This window comes from Anolis carolinensis, chromosome 2 (genome assembly GCF_035594765.1).
Source record: "Anolis carolinensis isolate JA03-04 chromosome 2, rAnoCar3.1.pri, whole genome shotgun sequence".
In the NCBI taxonomy this organism is placed as follows: domain Eukaryota; kingdom Metazoa; phylum Chordata; class Lepidosauria; order Squamata; family Dactyloidae; genus Anolis; species Anolis carolinensis.
This window is the reverse complement of record NC_085842.1, coordinates 172,509,018-172,515,017: the sequence shown is the minus strand read 5'-3', so window position 1 is coordinate 172,515,017 and position 6,000 is coordinate 172,509,018.

Below are 6,000 nucleotides of genomic sequence, written 5' to 3'. Positions count from 1 at the left end.
ATCGGGAACCAAGGTTTCCCCTTGACAGTAACTCTAGTCGAGTTTGACTCTAAAGGGTGGTGCTCTTAAGCCAAAGAGCCTACATTGTCTGTAGACGCCTCTTAGGTCATGTGGCTGGCATGACTGAATGGAGACCATTACCTTCCCGCTGGAGTGGTACCTACTGATCTACTCACATTTGCATGTTTTTGAAGTGCTAGGTTGGCAGAAGCTGGGGCTAACAATGGGAGCTCACCCTGTGCTGCAGATTCAAATAGCTGACCTTCCAATCAGCAACTCCTGCAGCTTAGTGGTTTAACCTGCTGCACCATCATGGCCCCTTGTGTCATTGTGGTAGAAAGAGAAAAAAATCTGTGAGAAAGAAAAATTTGGAATGGGGGGGGGAATAACACAGGATTAGCTATTTCTAACTCTTGCTAATCTGAGTATAATTTATAAATAAATTAAACAGAACAAATATATATTTGCTCTCTCCTTCACAAAAGCCAAATTCAGGTAGTGTTAATCCTGGAACTTCTTGTCACAATGTAAGGCTAAGGAGTAGTAAAATAAAAAGCAAGTTTGTGACAACTCCATTCTTCCAAACACCCCAGGTGACCTTGTCAACATAGAACAAGAAACAATCTGCCACTAGCATTTCCAGTATATGGCCAGGAAATAAAAGGAACTAGAGTCCAAACCTTTGTCATCTTCTTAGCATACACATAGAAATTCTTAGCACACACACAGGGGTGAAGTTGAACTGTTGATCTAGATAGTTCTAGATAGATATTGCCTTCACTCAGTGTATGTGTGTGTGTGTGTGTGTGTATCTATCTATCTCCAGAACACAGTCCTTTCTTGGAGAATGTCAGGGACTAGACCTAGAAACATTTTAATGCAAAATGGAAGCTTTACTCCTGTTGCTTTGGGCCAAACTGTGGAATTCAGTACTACAAGACATAGCGTTGAACAGAGAGTTCCAGTGCTGAACAGCTCTCAGTTAGGAAGTTCTTCCTAATGTTCAGATGGAATCTCCTATCCTGTAGTTTGAAGCCATTGTTCCCTGCCCTGGAGGCTAGGATGCAGAACAACGGCTTCAAATTACAGGAAAGGAGATTCCACTTGAACATTAGGAAGAACTTCCTAACTGTGAAAGCTGTTCAGCAGTGGGACTCTCTGCTTCGGAGTGTGGTGGGGACTCCTTCTTTGTAGGCTTTTAAGCAGAAGCTGGATGACCATCTGTCGGGGGTGCTTTGAATATGCTTTTCCTGCTTTTTGGCAGGGGGCTGGACTGGATGGCCCACGAGGTCTCTTCCAACTCTATGATTCTATGATTTAAGAGGAACACTTCGTGAATTACTCCTGAACTGGCTGCTTCCTTCTGGCCAATGGTTGGACCGTCTCTGCTTCTTCTGTTTTTAAATGAAAATGTTAGACAGACCAGTGTGCACACCTTCCAATGTTGCACAAATGAAAACCAAGACACATGTGGCTAAGCAGCATCAGCATGTGATCAAGGTAGTAGAAGATATTGATCGCTTTTGCCAAAGTCTCCTATGAAAAGCAAGATCTTGCCCTTTCCTCTCCATCAGTTGAGTTAATAGAGATCTACTCTTGCACTTTTAATTTGATTGCAGCAGTTGTGGGAAGTTAAGGGCAAAGGGGTAAACCAGGGAGAGAAAAGAGAAACTGGGACCTTTTGAAAGTATCTGATTGAATGAAATAACATTTGACTATCCCTGCCAAGCTGGAACATATGGTGTACTATATTCATGGGCTGCTCCAGCTGCAGCTTCAGTGGCAATGCTTTCCGCAGCACTGTTCACATGGGAACTAGTCAGCAGGCTCTGCCTGTTACAAACCTGTGAAATCATCAGGAGCTCTGCATTCATTTCTGGACCTTGCGGCTTGGATAGGTTGTTGAGAAATCGAAAATAAACAACTGATGAGTTAGAGGAGATAAAAATTAGAAGATGAAAGGCTGGAATAGTGAATCCTATGGGGGAGAAAAAGGATTAAGGAAGGGGCTATGATGACAATACTGAAATATTTACAAAGAGAACATCAAAAGGCATTAAAGGGACTGTTGTCACACTTACTGCAGATTGGGCAAAAAGCAATTGGAACAACAGGATGGGAGACTCAGGTTCTATATTAGGATGAAATTACTAAACAGAAGTATAGTTTGACAACAGAACAGAACTGCTTCGTGAGTCGCTGACATCTCATCCTATGGACATTTTCTACAATGTTCTGGAGAACTAGGGCAAAGTTTTAAAAATAAGTTTCTTTGGCCACCTCTTGACTATTAGTTGCCTAAGTAAAACTCTATGAAATTAATGAGATTGCCATAATTTGATGAGTGACTTCAAGAAACACACAAATGCAAGATTCTACATTTAGAAAGGAAAAAAATCGAATGTGAACATGTAGGTTAGGCTTGATAGTAGTGTGTGTGGAAAGGGCCAATGGGTCTGAGCAGACCACAAGCTACCACTGACTCAACAGTGTGATGCAACTAAAGACCAGTGCAATTTTAGGCTGCATTGAGAACAATAATAGTACCACCATTACCTTGGTAAAATGTATCTACAGAATAGTTTCCAGTTCTGGACTTCACAGTTTAAGGAGACTCATAGTGGCGCACTAGGTTAAACCGCTGAGCTGCTGAACCTGATGGCCGGAAGGTTGGCAGTTTGAATCTGCAGGACGGTGAGCTCCTGCTGTTAGTCCCAGCTTCTGCCAACCTAGCCGTTCAAAATCATGTAAATATGAATAGATCAATAGGTACCACCTCGGTGGAAAGGTAAACTGCTCTTCAAGCAGTCATGCCAGCCACATGATCTAGGAGGTGTCTACGGACAATGCAAGCTCTTCGCCTTAGAAATGGAGATGAGCACCAATCCCCAGAGCCAGAAGGGGAAACCTTTACATTTATCTGTGTTTGTTGTTTCTAGGCATTGATTGTTTGCCTTGTGTCCTCAGGGAGATAGGGAGGAATACAAATAAAGTATTATTATTTTATTATGGCACAGCAAACAAGATAGACATGCTGGATTTCGTATCACAAAATCACAAGTCAAACACTTCCCAAGTGTCTAGGACTGTGTGATGTATTTTCGGATGATGTGTGCAGATCCCAGTAGGGTGGCCTTTTGCAGTTGGCAGATTGTAATTTTGTCAATGTCTATTGTTTCCAAATGCCGGCTGAGATCTTTTGGCACGGCACCCAATGTGCCCATCACCACCGGGACCACCTGTACTGGTTTCTGCCAGAGTCTTTGAAGTTCGATCTTGAGGTCCTGATAGTGGCTGAGTTTTTCCTGTTGTTTTTCGTCAATGCGACTGTCACCTGGGATGGCAACATCAATGATCCGAACCTTTTTCTTTTCCACAACTGTGATGTCTGGTGTGTTGTGTTCCAGAACTTTGTCAGTCTGGATTCGGAAGTCCCACAGTATCTTTGCGTGCTCATTTTCCAATACTTTTGCAGGTTTGTGATCCCACCAGTTCTTTACTGCTGGCAGGTGGTACTTGAGGCATAAGTTCCAATGAATCATTTGGGCCACATAGTTGTGTCTCTGTTTGTAGTCTATCTGTGTGATTTTCTTATAGCAGCTGAGGATATGATCAATGGTTTCGTCGGTTTCCTTGCACAGTCTGCATTTTGGGTCATCAGCTGATTTTTCGATCTTGGCCTTAATTGCATTTGTTCTGATGGCTTGCTCCTGGGCTGCTGCTGCTATTATTATTATTATTATTATTATTATTATTATTATTATTATTATTACTACTATTACTATTATTATTAGGAAGAAGAAGTTGGGATATGTCCAGGAGAAGGCAACCAAAATGGTAAAGGGTTTGGAACCCAAGCCCTTTGAAGAGTAGTGGAAAAAAGTGGATGCGTTTAACTATAGAAGGAAATGTTGAATAGTGCTATAGCTGTTTTTGAATATCTGAAAAGGTATCATACGCAAAATTTAGTATTTTTATTTTTCTGCTATTCCATACGGTACGGCCCAAAATGAATTCAAATTACAAGAAATGTGATTCAGTTTTGGTTTTGGTCATGATGCATCTTGTGATTGTGTTTTGCCAGAGCAAGCTATAAAATACCTCGGGTTTGGCCTGGCCATAATACAGTTTCTTAGAATTCAAGGTCCATAGAATCATAGAATAGTAGAGTTGGAAGAGACCTCATGGGCCATCCAGTCCAACCCCCTGCCAAGAAGCAGGAAATCGCATTCAAAGCACCCCCGACAGATGGCCATCCAGCCTCTGTTTAAAAGCTTCCAAAGAAGGAGCCTCCACCACAGTCCGGGGCAGAGAGTTCCACTGCCGAACAGCTCTCACAGTGAGGAAGTTCTTCCTGATGTTCAGGTGGAATCTCCTTTCCTGTAGTTTGAAGCCATTGTTCTGCGTCCTGGTCTGCAGGGCAGCAGAAAACAAGCTTGCTCCCTCCTCCCTATGACTTCCCCTCACATATTTGTACATGGCTATCATGTCTCCTCTCAGCCTTCTCTTCTGCAGGCTAAACATGCCCAGTTCTTTAAGCCTCTCCTCATAGGGCTTGTTCTCCAGACCTTTGATCATTTTAGTTGCCCTCCTCTGGACACATTCCAGCTTGTCAACATCTCCCTTCAACTGCGGTGCCCAGAATTGGACACAGTATTCCAGGTGTGGTCTGACCAAGGCAGAATAGAGGGGGAGCATGACTTCTCTGGATCTAGATCAGGGGTCCCCAAACTAAGGCCCGGGGGCTGGATGCGGCCCTCCAAGGTCATTTACCTGGCCCCCGCCGTCAGTTTTATAATAAAATATTTTTATATTATTTTAAATAATATAATATATTGTATATACATATAATATTGATAATAATATTATAATGTTATACAATATAATACTAATAACAATAGCATATAATAATATTAATTATATGTTATAAAAAGTTTTCCCCTGACATTAAATCCAGTCATGTCTGACTCTGGGGGTTGGTGCTCATCTCCATTTCTAAGCCGAAGAGCCGGCATCGTCCGTAGACACCTCCAAGGTCATGTGGCCGGCATGACTGCATGGAGCGTTGTTACCCTCCTGCCGGAGCGGTACCTATTGATCTACTCACATTTGCATGTTTTCGAACTCCTAGGTTGGCAGGAGCTGGGGCTAACAGCGGGTGCTCATTCCATTCCCGGGATTTGAACCTGGGACCTTTTGGTCCACAAGTTCAGCAGCTCAGTGCTTTAAAACACTGTGCCATCAGGACCCCCCATTATATGTTATATATTACATATAATATTACAGTATAGTGGTATAGTTCAATATAGTAATATATAATGCTAATATTGTGCTCAGCTGCTCTGAGTCCCCTTCAGGGTGAGAAGTACGGGATATAAATGTAATAAATAAATGTAGAAAATGAATAAATAAATAATTTTAGACTTAGGCTCACCCAAAGTCTGAAATGACTTGAAGGCACACAACAACAACAACAACAATCCTAATTAACTTGACTATCTCATTGGTCAGAAGCAGGCCCACACTTCCCATTGAAATCCTGATAGGTTTATGTTGGTTACAATTGTTTTCATTTTAAAATATTATATTGTTCTTTCATTTTTGTTGGGTTTTTTTCACTACAAATAAGACATGTGCAGTGTGCACAGGAATTTGTTCATTTTTTTTTTCAAATGATAATTTGGCCCCTCCACAGTCTGAAGGATTGTGGATCGGCCCTCTGCTTTAAAAGTTTGAGGACCCCTGATCTAGATGCTATACCCCTATTGATGCAGGCCAGAATCCCATTGGCTTTCTTAGCAGCCGCATCACGTTGCTGGCTCATGTTTAACTTGTCCACAAGGACTCCAAGATCTTTTTCACATGTATTGCTGTCTAGCCAGGCGTCCCCCATTCTGTATCTTTGCATTCCATTTTTTCTGCTGAAATGAAATTCTGCTTTGGTCAGACCACACCTGGAATACTGTGTCCAATTCTGGGCACCGCAGTTGAAGGGAGATG